We start from the raw sequence: 17,021 nt of genomic DNA, 5'->3' as shown, positions 1-17,021 counted from the left end.
AAGAAGGAGGGTGGCAAAACTGTGATTAGCATTCACAGCAGAAGGTACACAATCAACCCATGGCAAGAAGATGCCTAGCTGAAAGGACATGCCTGGTATTTTACCTGTGTCTCATCTTTTACTTACAGACAGAGGTATTGATCCCAGTCCCAGTTACTGGGGTCACAGGAGACTGAGCATCCACCTCCTGAGAAATTGGTCTTACAGTATATAAGTACAGCTGCACTTCAATGCATAGCATAATGCAGCTAAGACACGTGCAAAAACATGACTAAATTACAAAATGTGTGGGTGATAAAAAGAGAAACATGGAAAAAGTAAGCGCAGGATATAAGTTTAACCTGCAGATCACTTATCTAAAGTCTGGCTAACCTCACCTGGCTAAACTGGGTGGTGGTGGTGGATATTCCAACCTCAGGGCCTGGGTAAATTTTACAGTTTTCAAAGGTGGCTTCAAGGCAATAGCAGAAGAAAACCTCGTTGTTATTTAGTGCAGGTTCAGAGCCAGATGAAGCCCATCTTCAAGCAGATCTAATCTTATCACCACTGTGCAATGATCTTAATCTATAGAGGGTTACTAATAACATAGCCTCCACTACTGATCCTTCATTAAGCTGTTATGCACACTGTTGTCTTAATAGAGTAACCTCTTAAAGCCCCCCATTCTCTCTGTGCATTTCAGAGTGAGACCTGCTCAAGCCACAGAGACCCCCTCACCTTCAATGGTGGTTTGGAAATGGGGATATTTGTTCAGGATTTCCACTTGCTTGCGTCGGTCAAACGGGTTCCTCCAGTAGGCCACCACCTTCTGCAGGTAGCTGGAGGTGAAGCTGTAGCGGAAGGCAGCCCCTTCCAGCTGCGGTGTGTAGCGGGCCTGCTCCAGGCGGCGATGCAGGTCCTGCGGACAGGAGCTCTTGCAAGGCTGGCCAGATGCCTGCATGTGCCCTATGCTAAGGCAGGCATGAACAGGCTCTCCTGGCTCCACCGGCTTCTGTGTCTCTCTCTGGGACACCACAAGCCCTCCTGAAGCAGTGCCATACTCTGTATAACTTCCTGAATCATTTATATGGAGAATATATTTTTCTACAGGTTAGCAGTTCCCCTAGGGCACCCAGGAGTAGTGGGTTCTACGCTTGCCTTACTGCTAACTCGCTTTAGGGTTTTGGGCACTAGGAACTTGCCAGCACTGCCAGCTGAGAGAAGAATAAGCAGCTCAGCCTGTGCTACCGACTGCTAGTTGGCCAGATAATTAGTGACAGGCTTGTAGGGACAGAAGGAAGGACCCCATCCTTCTTCACCCTTCCAACCCTGTCCTCTGCGGAAGCCCCTCAGTCCTGCCCTACTGGTGCCTTTGCTATCCCGGTGCCCTCCCACCCCATTCCACCACTGCAGACCTGCTGTCAAATTCTGCTGCTCAAAGCATGGCCTTTCTGCAGGAGCAGCCCCAGGTTGCATTGAGAGTCTGTGGTCTCAGAAAGCGTAAAGACATTGCAGTGAATCTGAGCTCAAATCCCATTCATAAAGGGCAGTGAGCCAGAGCATCATCTAACGGACCTGCGCTGGCTATTGCCCCCAAGGCATCACCTCAAAGCAGTAAGGTGGGTGATGAACTGGCTCCACCTCGCAGCTTTCTGCCCCTCCTTACCTCCCAGGCACGGGCACCTCAATTTCTTTGTCAGATGTTTCAGTCTTGAAGGGACAGATACTTTCATCTTCTTTCCCTTTTAGAGGTCTTTCATCTGAGCCCCACCATCCATTGCCCATTTCAATAGTCTTGATCTTGTGTCTAGACCTCAGCCAGTAAACCAGCATCCCTCCAATGCCCAGAGCGGCCACAGGGACCAGGACTGCATTCCTCTGAGAACATTCAAATGACCTGGGGAGGCATAAAATTGTTTGCGCCCAACAGAAGTGTCAAGGGTAAAGGGACTATGCTGAGGCTTGTAGTCACATTGGTTGGACGTGAGTAACAAACCCCATGCAGTCAGCAGGGGCTGGGTGTTTCTGTTATTTTTGAAGATCGCAGGCAGGATTTGTGGCAGGGTTACATCTACCAGTGTTTCTTAGGGACCTTAAGCCTTTGCTGATCAGGACTTGTTAATCACAAGGCTTCTCTGTCCCTCTCCTTATGTACCAGGTGTGCCCTGGGAGACAAGGATCAGTAGGATCTGGATCTATCTGTTTTAAGGCAGGTACTGAAGTGAATGGGATAGTAGCACCTGGACAGCTTCAGGAATAAAAACTGCACAGAGTGGGCTGAGGAGCAGAGACAAGAGTTTTCAGCTGCTGGAGACAGCTGGATGTGCTAGACATGCCCCTTGACTGTGCTGCATACATAGCTCCCCTACAGATTCAGTCATCTTTTAGGGCAACGCTAGCCCTCCACCATAGCTGTCCATAGGTAAAGGTCTCAACTTGTCTGTCTGGTGCCTCTTTTTCTTACCTAGACAGCAAAGTTTCAGACTTTCTTGAGGTGTGGGAGCTAAGGCGCCAGAGCTGGATTTAACAGACAGACAGCAATGTTTTAAAACCGTTCAAACCCTTCAGCAATCAGTCCTAAATGTAGTGTCCCTTCCCATCCCCCTGACCTGTGCCTCAAGCTCTCCAGCTTCCCTTGGGGATTAGCAGAGCTGTCTGGGGCTATTGCAGGGGGCTCAAAGAAGACTGTGAATGAAGATTTTTTGTCATACAGGGTATGGAAGGGACTATGCTGTGCCCCAGCCCAGGTGCTAATAAAAAGTGAACTCCTCAGCACAGAGCAGCTATTTCACTTACCTGATCCGGGACAAGGTGCCATCCCTAGAAAATGGGGGTGGGGGTGGGGTGGGAAAGATTCTTGGTCTGATAGTGTTGTCTGAATGGTACCATCCCTTGGGGATGGTGTAAGGAACATCCCCTGCCAGCACCATTTACCGCGCAGCCATGGGATCACAAGCTGTTCAGCTGGCTGGCAACAGAGACAGTGTTTCTGGGCTGTGTTTTAGCTAGATAGTTTGTCACCATAATATTCCCGCCTTCAGCACAATTTAGATAAAAGGCACTGAACAACTGGGTAGGTGTCCTTGCGGTGTTTCATCCTACAGAGGGCTGTGTTACTTCAGCCAAGTAAATAGTTTATTTTGGCAGCTGTGTAGCGATAGGTGCCCAGCCTTGGCAGGGGACTTCCAAGCTCAAGGGTTACTCTGCTGCCAGCCACGTGGTACTCATCCTGCCCAGGGCTGGCATGAGGAGCAGCTTGTGGGACCCTTCCCTGTTCAGGTTCAGTGAGCTGCTGTACCTTTGCTACTTCCAGCTACTCCTGACTGGATACCAAGCTTTTAGGTCTCATCTGCCCGCAAGAAAAAGGAAACATCCTCGTTGGTTCTCTTTTAGCCTGGTAGATTCTCTTGCAAGAAAAGCAGAATCTAAAATCTACCAAAAAGTTAGAAGCAACAGAGAAAGTCTTGTTACTCTGCAGCTAGATGAGGGAGCTGTTTGGTGTCATAATTACGATGCCTTGAGACAAAAAAAAATTAAAAAGGACAGGAAACTCCATGAAAAACCAAATCCACTGGGTGTTTCCTGTTGCCTGGTACCCTTTCCCACTGCTACCTGTGATGCAGAACACAGTGCCTGTACTGGACACCCCAGCAGTAGTGAAGGCAATTGGGTAATTGATCTCTGAGACAGTCTATGTGATTTTTAAGGAAGTATCTCCTGAAACCACTCCCAGACAAAGAAGACCAAGAGCTCCTAAGAGCAAACAGTGTCAGCCTCCACCTCCCTGGAGGCTGAGTAGCTTATGCAACAAGTAATAACAACCCCCTGCACTTACATCCTGGAGTTTAGTGAGTCAGAGGCACGAAACCAGTTATCACGGCAACAGCACAAACTCGGCACTGCTAACAAAGCAAGCATGTCCCAGAAACAGCTCTCTGAGTGGCACAGAACAAGGCTCAGTCTTATAAAACCTCCTCCCTACCCATGCTCAGGAAAGCTCAGCTGCATGCTCCCACCCACCGATGGCCTGGTGGACCCCACCGGGCCTTTCTCCTGCCCCAACCCTGGGGACCCCTGTTTAGAGTCCCTCCTCCCTGTGCCAAAGAGATCTCACCAGGCGTTTGGAAGCATCTCCTGCCACATGTCCGCTCCTCCTCGCCTAGCCACAGCTCCCAGCGAAACAACCCAGGTGTCTCCTCTGCTGGCTTTCTCTTCCGCAGCGACACTCTCCTGGTGACAATGCAAGCTACATCAACCATCAGTGCCACCTATTGCCTAAACGTGCGCTTGCAAATCAAGTTCAGCAAGAGACAAATGCCAGGTCCTGCACGGGGAGGGAACAGCTCCGTGCATCAGCACAGGCTGGACGCCAGATGCATAGAAAGCAGCTCTGCAGAGCCTGGCCTGAGGTCCTCAGCTGAGCCTGAGTCAACAAGGTGCAGCAAAGGCCGGTGCGTACAGGGCTAGATAGCAAGCGTGTTAGCCAGCAGGCTGAGCGAGGTGATCCTTCGCTCTCTTCAGCACTTGTGGGGCCACATCTGGAGTGCCATGTCCAGTGCTGGCCTTGCTGGCAGAGGAAGGGCTGGAGTGAGGCTGCCCACCCTCGGTGGTCAGGGCCACCAGGCTGCTGGGGGGCTGGAGCCATGTGGTGTACCAGGAGAGACAGAGAGACCTGGGCTTGTTCAGCCTGGAGGAGAGAAGGCAAACGGTGGGGTCTTACTGCTGTCTGCATCTACCTAGTGGAGAGTGTAGGAAAAATGGACCAAGAACAAAAGGCAATGGACGCAAATTGCAAGAAGGGAAATTCTGGTTAGATGTGAGGAAAAATTAGTTCACCATGGAGGTATTCAGACACTGGGACAGGGGCCCAGAGAGGATGTGGGATCTCCATCCTTAGAGGCAATCAAAATTTGACAGGAACAAGGCACTGAGCAACCTGATCTACCTGAACCTGGCGATGAGCTGACCTCCATGTGCCCCTTCTGACCTGTGCATCGTGTGGCTCTATTCCATGTGCACCTGTGATCTGCAGCAGCCCAAACAAAAAAGGAAAAGTTGCTTTTCATTTTCCACAGAAATCAATGCTTTGTTTTAGCTCATTTTTAGACTTCATTTCCTTCATGGTTAGTAAAATCTTACTAGGTAAAGGCTTCTCTTTCCTAAATTGTGTCCTTGCTGTGCTTCAGTCCAGGAATAACTACATCTTACTGTGAGAGAAAATGATTCCTATCTCCATGCAACGCTCTAAGCGAAGTACCATCACCAGTGAGCTCTGTGATGGTTAGGTCTCATACCGTGACTTCATATGCAGCCACTGTGCCATCAAAAAAGAGTCATCAGGAAGAAAAGCTTGTAAATCCTTCATTTGGTCAAAGTTCAGTTTATTGCTACACCACAGCTATTTCTGGTTACATCCGTCTGGGATTACTTAGCTTTAAGGTTCTATTTCCCAAACAAAACCAGCTCTTTTGAGGCCTCTTGGAAGATGACATCCCTGATTGCAGAGGGACTATAGTCAGCAGACAAGGGAATTATTAGCAACAAGGGGAAAGAACTACAACCCATGTGGAAGGTAGCTGAGGACCCTGTAAAGAGCCAGGTTGAGGTACCGCAGGCTGTGGTGTCGTCGGTAGACAAAAGAGACCTCGAGGAAATTCTGTTTCTTACTTAGCACTGGGAAAAAGCATAAAGGCTGGTGGAGGAAGGACTGGCTTAAACAGCTGTGAGTGAATTTATCTATACCAGGAATGTGGGAGAAGAGCCAGCAGAGCTAGTTACAGCTACAAAGAAAAGACAGAAGTTGCTGCTTTCTGTATAAAAAGCTTGGGAAAGTCAGAATGGCTTTTACTTAAGATACAAGGTGACACACCAAGGCCACTAATACCCTGGGGCTAAAAGGCAACACCTCACCACCACCTTCACCCCCGATAAATCTGGAACAGCTGGGATGCCAGGATCCCATCTACTGAAATGCAGGGGATGTGCAGGAGTTTTGTGTGAGTGCTGGTGAGCAGAGATCAAAGGGTTCCCAGAGGAAATTCCGTCCTGGGATGCAGCAGCAGTGGAAAGCAAGGGGTTTTTCCCCTCCTCTCTTACAACCTCTCGAGGCCAAAATGCACAAATTCAGGCAGAAACTGCTTGCTGGAGACAGCAAGGCTGCCTCCCACGAGATTTTGATGCATGTCTCATAAATGGAAAGGGGAATCCCACAGGAAAGGACCTGCAAAAATGTCTCAGAGCATCTCCCTGCATTGGGGCAGGATCCCTTATTCTTAATGACAGACGTCTTAGCAAACCCATTTTTAAAAAGCCCCCTTCGGAGCACTATTAGAAAAAATTCTGCCTCTGTCCCAGTGCTGTGCTTTTGCTGGTTCAGCTGCTACTCTGGCATGGGAAAAAAAAAAACCAAACCAACCCAAAAGGAGAGAGAATAAAATTTGATACACTGAATCTCACTATTGCACCTCTGTCTAAACTTCCAAATGTCTAAACTTCCCACAGTCCCTGTGCGACAGGCATCATTTTATAAAGGGATTTCATATGTTCCCATTGCACAAATCACATACTAACAGAAAGCTTGTTTCCTATGCTTTTCTCTTGCTCTTGTCACTGATCTGCAGGATCACCCCTGCAGCAATGATAGAAAATACAGACATGGAAATGTTACCGTAATGTATTTTTTCAGCTGGTTTAACAGCTGGATACAAGCAGGAGGAGCCAAACACAACACAACCTGCCAGCTCTCCCAGACCCGTTCGCTACTGCTGGTACAGTGTGACCTGCTGCTGGAGAAAGCACCCAAAGGCCAAGCAGTAGTTCTGCAAACACTGGGTGCCCTCTTGTGGGAAAGAGGAGCTCGCAGCACCAGTAATAACACTTTTTTTGTGTGTATTTGGGCTTTTTTCTATTTTGGACTTTATGTGTTTCTCGTTGCCAGTTTCACGTAATCACAATCCAAGCCTCATCAATGCCATTAATACTGAAACCTGAAACACAGGGAGGAAAGCTGGTGACTTCTCATTATGAAATGGGCTATTGAACAGGGGTAAGAATGGAGCACAAAACCTTTGAACGCAGCTCTTTTATAGCTTGAGATGCTGTGGCAACTTGGAAATGATTATTCTGACCTTTGGAGCCGTTGCAAGGCCCTTGCTGGGATTTATGGCCCCAACTGTAATGCACTGCCCTTCACAGAATCATAGATTCATGGAATTGTTGAGGTTGGAAAAGACCTTTTAAGATCATCAAGCCATCATCTTACAGCATGAAGGCATTGCTGCGTAATTTTCCTTTTGCATGCACAAGATCAGGTTCACTGTCTTAAGCATTACTAGAAAGCAAATGGTGCTCATTAACAGGGGATCTTTGTGAATATGGTCTCCTGACTTATACCAGGGACCAGCTCTCTTCTTTTTTTCTGGTCGGTGGCCACTACCAGTGAGCTGCTGGCCAGTGATGTTGCAGGGCAGGACAACTGGAAGCTTCAGATCTCTCCTGTGCTCTTCCAGGTTCCCAAAACCCTGCTTGCCCCATGGCATCACTCTGTCTTTGAACGTTATGTTCTTCCTTTGCTTTTAAGGAAGGTCTTAAGGCTAACAAGGATTTCATGTGTTATGCCGGATCTTTGCTCCTACAGGCCAAAGACACTGAATGCTGTATTTCCCTGCATGACTTCTGAAGGAAAATGGTCCCCATGGTCCAACAGGTCCAAGCTGGGACTGTCCATGCACATGCAACTCTTTCCAACTGGTATTGTATGAAAAAAGCCATGCCCAGAGATGGGATTAGATGGGAAAAATTGGAGCTCTTACCACGTGTGGCTGTGTCCTTGGGGTTAAGGGAAAGCCCCCAGCACATCACCCTACTTGCAATGGACAAGCAAAGTTTTCACCTTTCCAGTGAGGTCTCAGGACATTCAGCTGGTTGGTGGGAGATTTGTTTGGTACCAAAGTCTACTCTGGCACTGAATGGCAGGCTCTGTGCTCAGCCTCAGTGATCCCGTCCCTGGAGGAAACACTGAGCTCCTAAGCACCTCCAAGCTGTTAATTCCTCAATCTTACTAACAAGAGCCAGCTCAAACATCTGAGAGCAGACGGCAGCAACACCTTGCTCCTGCCCTCACCGGTAGCCAGTCCATGAGGCCTCTGTGCTGCTCCATGGTATATTACATAAAAGTCGGATTGCAGGAGCAATGAACAGCTTGGGAGAGCCCAGGACAATCTCTCCAACCTCTTCCTCCCCCTCCACAAATGCTCCTTTCTTGCGCAGAAAGCCCATTCTCATTTCTGAATATACCTTCCCCCTAACATCTCTTTAGTCCTCTGCTCTGCACTGTATGCTGAAGAGAAGTTACTGTTTTCCCAGCTGGAAATGGCCCCTTCTCTGTCTCCCTTATTGTCGGAAGACCTCACAAATGTTTCACTGCTACCTCCGGCAAGGACTGGCCCCTTCTGTTGCTAATTAGGGAGCTAAGAGGTTCCTCCAGGCACTTCCCAGTGAAACTGAGCCCATTAAATGAATGGCAGGCAACGTCTCTGGGGGTGGGGAGCAAAATTACACAACCGCTGCTTGGAAATAGGCAGTTTGTTACGCGTGCTGGTTTTAGAGACTCAGCAACATTAAAAACAAAAGCAACTTTCAAATCCAAACCAGTGTATTTAGGTCACTGATACCCCAGGGATAATCTTGGGGATATTGGTGATGGGAGGCAGGCAGCAGGCTCTGGAAGCTTGTGCTCAGAGCCTGGATGCACAAAATGTGATAGCTCCTGCATGTGTGCCAGGCCATGGACTGAAAGTCGGGTGTACAAGACCTTTCTGTGCTCTAGGATATGGGTACTGCTGTGCTGCGTGCTAGGAGTGTTAATCCTGGAACGTAATGTGAAGGATAGCCCTTTTGGGCTTGGACACACTGTGGAGTTTTGGTAGGTGAGTGTGGTGGAGGCTTGCAGGCTTGGCTTAGCTAACCCAGGTGCCCAGCAGACATGAGGAATTTCTTATACAGAAGGGAGCTGCATACAATCAGTACAGATAGAACTTTCAACTCTGCTCAGTTATCCCATTTTTGTTGTTTTACAATCTTAGGATTGCATTGCATATCTCCTGCAACCATTGCTCCAAGCCATGTAAAATTATCATCTTGCAAAGAAAGCAAGAATCATTTTTTTAAAAAAAGGATGCAGCTGACCAAAGGTACTTGAGAGAGGGACTAGTCTTAAGATTTGTAGGACAATATAGATATAAATGTCTTATGGAAAAGAATATGCTGGGTGATTTGTCATTAATGTAGTGAAGAAGCATTGGTGGCAGAAACAAAGGCCTTACCTTCAACAAAGGGCTGCATATAAATTAGTATGTGTAGAGGGTCTATACTCAATGATGTATTTAGTTTAACAAAAAATCTCTAAAAAAGCAGTTAACAGCAAGTATTTGGCTGAGGCAGAAAGAAATGCTAGAGAACGATCTCCATCCTTCTCACTAACAATGATTGCTGCTGAGGATCCTGTAACAGCAGCTATTACGACAGGCCAGATCCCAAGCTGCTTTTCTCCATCCTTACCCTGGAAAACTCCTGTTCTTGCTTTCGGTGGGCATGAGTGCGCAGTGGCTGCGAGGGGTAGCTGTGTTGCAGAGTGGGGCGGGTTGTCTCTGTCCCACCGCTCTGCTGGAGCTCTGCACAGCCACCTTCCTGAAACTAGCTCTTACAACGAAGGGCTTCAGAGGGAAAGGGCGAAGCCCAAATCTAAGCATGGGTTTTGCAGTGCCATCAGCTGAGCATTAGGCGCTCACGGAGCTCCCACAGTCGGTATGGCAGGCAGCTGAAGGGCTGCTGGAGTGTGTGAGCTCCCCTTTGCAGGCCTGAAGAAACATGCAAGAAGAGATCTGTTTTTGAGACGTTGGTCTCATGATGTATTCAGTTCACTGGAAATTTTGGAGAGTTTTCTGCAATGATCCTGTGCGTTATTACCTCCCTTTTGGGGAACTGTGTTAGCTGTTTGGAAGTATTTGTGGCCTTCTTCCCAAATTATTTATTTCTCTATGGTTTTTCCTACTGTCCATTATTAGTTGTTATGCCTACATTGTATAACAACAACAACAACAGTAATATGAGGAGACTCATCAGGTCCAGAGGCATTAAGAGAATGAAGACTGAATCAGCTGAACTTCTGACATAAGGATATGATTTTCATTTTTCATTAAAAACATCTAGTCTGGAAAACGAGGGACATTTGAGTATAATGTAGTAACAGCACTGCAGATATCTCACCTAAAGAAAGCAGCACTATGGACCTTGAGCATTATATCAGGACCCACAAATACAATTGGGAAAATAATTAGGTATTGTATTTTAAGATATTGGTCTGAATATGGTAAACAAGATTCTATCAACAAATCTGTAAGTGTAATTTTTTTTTCTCCTCCAGCTTTTCAGCATTCTTGGAAAGACTTCTCTAAGCAAAATCCCAGATACGTAACTGACTGGCCCTTCCCAAAGGTACAAGGATAAAGCCCTTTGCAAGTGGCTGTTAAGAAAACTGAGCAGCAACAGCTGCAGGATTAATCCTTGCCTAAGATTAATAAGCAGTTCCGCAAGCAGTGTAACTAATGAAGCCTTGTTTCCTACATGTATTTGCAAAATACAGCTACTATTTGCAAATACAAAGAATTTGTATTTTGCAAGTACAAACACAAAAACTTTCTAACAATTGAATTGTTCTAAGATTTTGTTTCCTTTAGGTATGTTTATAAAATCACTCCTGCACTTCCAAAGAAATCACTTTTCGTGAAATGTGTAGAAACACCTTTCAGAACTAATTTTGAAATGTCTGCTTGCCGAAGTTGGTGAAATCAGCAAACAGATCAAAAAGGTACTGAGAGGACACATCTATAGACATACCCAGTGATTGCACCAGCACTGGTTCTGCAGGAAGCAAGGAACAAAAATGAAGTTGTGAAAGAAAACATAGGAGAAAGCACCTATTTTTTAGCAGTGTTGCAGTGAGAGGAGTTGCAAGGCTCGCAGAAGGAACGTCCCCCATGATCAGTGCTGAGACATATGGTAGCCAAGAATGATCGAGTCCAGCTCATTTGGTTTTAATGGTGAAATCTTCAGTGCCATTGACGAGACCACCGCTTGCTTTTGCACCGCATCCAGAGGATGAAGTGTTTAGTGAGGCAGCCAAATCTATGTAAGATAGAGAACAACTGGGAAAAACTTCAAAAGGCCCTAGTAAAGGCTGCTGCTCTGAAATCTAATTCATGTTTTGGCATTTGCCTTCAGTGGGAGCAGGAATGAACCAAAAGTTGGGTAAGTGGCACAAAGTGATTGCAGATGGAGCTCTCTGTATGCCAATAGAAGTTAAGGGAAGCTGGAAAAAATATTTCACTGACCTAATATTTAAATGAAATATTCTGAGTTAGAGCTGATTTCAGGGAAAAACTCCAGGCACCTCTGTGGACAGCACAGTGCTGAGAGAGAAAACTCAGTGCAGAGCAAAGCAAAGCCAAAATAAGATGTCGTGTATTAAATAGGTCAGGAATGTATATATCACCGTAACAATTCCAAAATAAATCAGCTATGCATCCCCACTTTGAAATCAGTGTTAAGTAGGGTCACTTCCATAACAAAAGGGCAGAGAGGAATAGAAAAGGCAGAAAAAACCTGGCACCATAATCACTGGGACAGTGGAGGCTGTAACAGGAGAAGGGAATGAGTGAGCAGGACAGTTTAGCTTTATGAAGAGTTGAGTCAGGGGAGAGACTAACATAATGAATATCTAATTTGACCTTTAATAAAGTCTCTTGTCACCTGCTGAACACCCTTCATGACTTGACATGGATTATAATCTGGGAGTTACACAACACCTGATGTAATAAAGAAAGGAAATGTAATTTTATGGTGCATAGAATTCTGAGATAAAAAGAATGGCTGAAAAATGTCACCAAGGCAAGTAGCTGTAATCATAAAATTAGTATTAATAAAGTTGGTGATGGTGAAAATCCATCAGTTCTTGTGCCTCTTGTTTTAGGATTTCCATTCAGGTTTGTGTGGCTCACTGAAGCTGAGATTATTCCTGCTGCTCTTTAAGCACAGCAGCATCCACATGGTGAAACACACTTTAAACACGGAGAGTTAGAGCTCAGGATGGAGAGCCAGAAAAAGCCAGTGTAATCCTGGTTTCTGGCGCAAAGGCATCACTTAAAAGAGTGCAGAGTTATCCATTCCACAGCTCTCATGCGGTTGCAAATCTCTGTCCTGAAGACACTGGATGGTTTCTTTAAAGCTGCATCTTCTCTCTGGAGTAACCACCTGAGGGCAACATCACAGATGCAACGGGACACACAGGGTTCCTGTGCCTGGAATATTGCGCTCACTTTGAGTAACCCCATTACCAGAAAAATTGTGATGACTGGGAAACAGCTCAAAGAACAGCAACAAAGATGATTAGGAGGCTGGAGCTACTATACAGAAAAAACGTTACAAAAGCAAAATCTAGTTTGCCTAAGGGATGACTGACTAGGAGCAGGATCCTGGCCTTCAAATGTTTGAGGAGTGAAGAGAAATTATGTAGCGTAATAAAGGGAGATAGAACTACCAGTAACTGGTGGAAATGAGGCAAGGAAAATGTGCCTGCTCTTCCTCTTACATTTTTCCTACGGGTGAGATACTGGGTTGTGAATTGGAAGTATTCATATTCTGACTCTCTAATGAAAGATCAGGGTGAGGACAGTGCGGGCCAGGAGCACAGACCCTTGGTCATGGAGATCAGCTCACAGTCTACGTGACAGGCAGGAGATGACTAGTGAGTAAAGCAGACCACTGTTGGGTGGGCAGGAAGATAGGGATACCACGAAGTAAGAAATGATTTACAAAAGAGAAGTCATTCCTTCAAGAAAGTCCAAGAAATCCAAGCTGTTCTCCCCCATCCACAACTTTCAAAATACATATGGCCCCAAGAAGGATCTTTCTTCTTTGCCAGCCTGCGACGTATTTGTGGGGGTGCTCTAGAGCAATACTGATTTCAGGACAGGGATACTTCACCTTCTCATGCCTTTCCAAGGAGGCAGGTGTTGGGGCCGTTGATCAGGCATGACAGTGGTTGGAGGCAGCCAGTGGGACACATCACCATATGCTCTGATTCTGGACAATTATTTTTCTGGTGGAGAGGGTAGTGGAGGCATCCTGCCCTGTGCAAACGCTGAGCTGGTGCTTAGAACACGGAGTGGAAGGGAGTGCTGAATTTATAGTACCGATGTGAAATGCCACCTACGTGTGCAGAGAGGTCTAGAGAGGAGACAGGAGTCCTGCCTGCCCTGCAGTCCGGGTTTGGCTTCTTCACTGCATGGGTCTGTGTACCATAGCACAGCACTGGCAGAGCCTCATGGCAGTGGCTGATGAGGTGTCCAGGTGAACCAGGAGCAAGCTGTGGGCTGGAAGGGCTTTGCTGGAGGGACCCAAGGGGACTGGGAACTGGGCACTGTGCAGCGTGCACACAGCTGAGCACCTCCAATGGTCCACAGGATGGCCATGATGGAAGTCGTCCAGCCTGGTCCCTCCTCGGGGCAAGCAGCCCTCCCCAGCTGCCTGACCAGGTGGGAGGGAGGCACAAGGAGTCACAGTAAGGGGCTGAGAGGGATAAGGCAGGGTGAGCTGGATGCACTGGGCAAGCTAGCAGAGCTGTGACACTGCAAGCCCTGGTGCTGCCTGAGCCTCTTCAAAGAGCGGCTTTAGCAACCTGAGAACATACATAGTCGGCAGGATCATGCTGTGCCAGGGCTGAAGGCAGAGCTAAGCTGCAGAGCTAAAGCTGTGGCACTTGGGCATAGGTTAGTATCCGTTCTTTGCTCGGGAAGGGAAAAGCTTAACGCGGTGTTCAGGGGGAGGGGAGGCTCTGGGTGTTCCTGTAAGCACAACGCGAGGAAATGGTGCTAAGACAGAGGCATGACCCATCATTTGGTAGGAGGTGCCAGCCTGCCCAGGTTAGCAGTGCTCAGTAAAGCAAGTGTGACAAACCAGGGCAGTACAGGGGTGGCACCTCCTGTCTGCTCGTCCAAGCCCAGCCCGTACTTCTGCCATATCCTTCTCCCGTGTGGCACCAAGTGGGTGTTTTTGTGCAGGTTTTGCAGTTGCTAACTCTTACCGCACCAGCTTTCCTGCTCTGTTCCCCTCTCAGTATCCCTTGCTGGTGAGGTCTGAGGGACACTGATATAGCTGAGAGACATCTCTTCCCCTACTTTTCCCTCTGCCAGCTGTCAATCACCCACCTGGCACTCAAATTCAAACCTCCCCATATCAGGCTCTCCTTTTCTTCCCTTTCTGTCCCTCCATCTACCTCCTTTAGCCAGTGATGGGACCACACCAGGCCCTGGAACATGCCAGCATGAAAATGAGCTTTTTGTGCAGAGCTCCCTGCGTGGGTTTGGGTTTCATTTGCTTAAAAAGCACAGAGCCAAAAACTTCAGGGTGATCTGGGGCCACTGGAGAGCCCTGGAAAAGGAGCAGTTCTGGACCTGTCCAGCATGTGGAGTGCCCTGTTATACATCAGGACTTTGCAGAAGGATCCACAAGATGTTTCTTATTTAAAATGCAATTGGAGAAGGGAATGCTACACCAGCAGACTCATCGAGCTCCAAGTCATTGGGATGCCAGCTGCAGTGTGGTCTAACAAGCTTGCTCAAGCCCCTGACTAGACTTGACTGGCCTTCCTGAAGTCTGTCTTGCTGTTACTTCATCCTTGTTAAGAGTTTAAATACAGTTGCTACGCTGCAGTTAAACACTGATGCTGTGGTAGGCATGCCCTAAGTGTGATGGAGCCTGAAAATTTGGGAAGCAAACCAAGCTCAAGTAACTACTCCAAACGGAAAGCAATAAAAGACAGCAACTCCTCCTTCCCTTCACAGATCCCCTACTTAAGAAAGAAAATCCTAATTCTTCTAACAGTCCCATTATAGGACTGAACTGCACCAATGATGACAGGCCTTTAAAAAAAAAAAAAAAAAAAAGATTGGCAAATCTATTGTCTCCTCTTAGAAGGCTTATTTGTAAATATGGCTAACCAGATCCTTTTCCTACAGTCTGCAGCAATATTTTTCCCTGAGATCGAGGAGTTAACACTCAAATACATCAGCCTATCTCAGACCCTGGAGGCAGACTAATGCACCATCTCTGCTAGAGCATTATCCCTACCATCCACTGTTTTCAGGTTCCTGTTAAAGATTAAGGATCAAAGAGCAAACAGCTTTTGCTTTGACTAATTCTGATTCAAGCCTGGATCTCTGTTTAAGCAAAAGCAAACCAAGTGTTCATTTGTTTTGAGAACCACTGGTTCCCAGGAAAGAGGACAAATTTCTCTTTCTGTCTTCTGGGTAGTTGGTGCGGGCAGCTCTGTGCCTCAAAGGCTTTCCTGCCTCCATGGCACAGCAGCTGGGAGCCGGCGGAGCACATAAACCCGTAAGACAGGTCCCTATCCTGCAAAGTGAGAAGATGTTAGGAAAAAAAAAAAAGTGATTTTCCAATAGAGGGCACTAACTCATGGCTTTTGTGGCAACATAAAGCCCTATCTGTTCTTTACCAGCACCCTCTGCAGGCTCCCAAACGGGGTATGTCTGAGTTGAGGATGAGAAGGGGAAAGGAGACCAGTACTGAAGTGCTTATGGCGCCGTGTTGGTTTCTAGTATCTTCTACTCATAGGTTCCACTGTTGCAAAGCAACATACAAAGGGTATCTGGCAATGCATTCAAGTACCTGACCTGTGCAGTGACATGAAGAGGGAGATACAAACTATTTTGTTATGGAAGACATGGCAGAGGCTTCCCTAGCTGGAGGGGAAGTCACTGCTAGGAGACTGTTTTGTTTTTTCCTGGCAGTTCCTTCCTGGCTTTGTAGGGTCCTTGCCCATAGGCTGTTTTCCTGGGAGAAGCAGTCAGTGAGGTTCGTTTGATTTCATCACATCCTGTTTTCAGGGCTTCTGGAAAATAAAGCTGTTGTGAGGCTGAAAGAAAAAAAAGGAAAAACAAGCTGTCTTTTTCATTCCCCAGCAGCTTCCAGATGGGATTTCTTCAAGAGGATATTCAGGACAATCTCCATTGAAAATAGATAGGATAGCACAAACCAGATTTTTGTTCCAAGTCTTTAGTTCTCTGGTTTTCCTGTTCCAAAACAATGTCCTTAGCATTTAGGTGGTTATTGCACCTCCTGTAAGTTGTTAGATTTAGGCAAGTCACAGCAGACTTCTGCCGAACCAGTTCTTACAGGGTAGGAATGTGTGCCTTGATGTTCTTACTACTGAGGGACCAGGGGGGCTGCCTTGGTGGGTACGAAGTCTACGGATGTTTACAAGGTAGGATTTCTACAGCATACAAGGGAGCTAGTCATCAGCCAAGGTTACTTCTGGCTTAAGCAATCAGTTCAATGGACTTTAGCACTGTTATAGAACTGTAACCTGAAGTCCTCTGGGAGTTTGAACCATGCTGTTGTGCTCTCACAACAAGTAATTTGTGAGGCATCTCTCCCCTTAGGAGTCCGTATTAGTCAGTAACGTGAAGCAGCTGTGAGCTCTCTGTGGGAGAGAGGTACTCCCAATGGCCAGAACCTAGGTCATACTCTCATCAACTCCCATGATGTTATCTCACAGCTTTTCAACAAAGCATGTAGCCACCTCTTGACCACTTTAACTTTCTCATCAAGTTCATATTGTAGATTTATAATTTTGTTTCTCCACACAAAACATCCAGCATCATACCCAAATTTACCACAACTCTTTTACTGCCATTTATGCTACTGCCGTCCCATTGGCTCCTCATTTGCACTCCACAGATGAAATCCTGTTCCAGCAAAATCAATGAAAGCTTTGCTACTGACTTCTGCCAGACCTAGCTTTCAACTGGTAGCCTCTGGCTGTCACAAAACCTGTATCTTAACCCAGATACTGTTTCTGATTTCAGATATTTTCACAGCACAATTCTTCTAACCATTCAGCAATACACACATCTAACAGCCCACTTGAGCTCCTATTTCTGCTTACATCAAGTAGATAATGTTTT

Source organism: Falco punctatus (genome assembly GCF_963210335.1).
Source record: "Falco punctatus genome assembly, contig: scaffold_28, whole genome shotgun sequence".
In the NCBI taxonomy this organism is placed as follows: domain Eukaryota; kingdom Metazoa; phylum Chordata; class Aves; order Falconiformes; family Falconidae; genus Falco; species Falco punctatus.
This window is presented reverse-complemented; position numbering follows the sequence as displayed.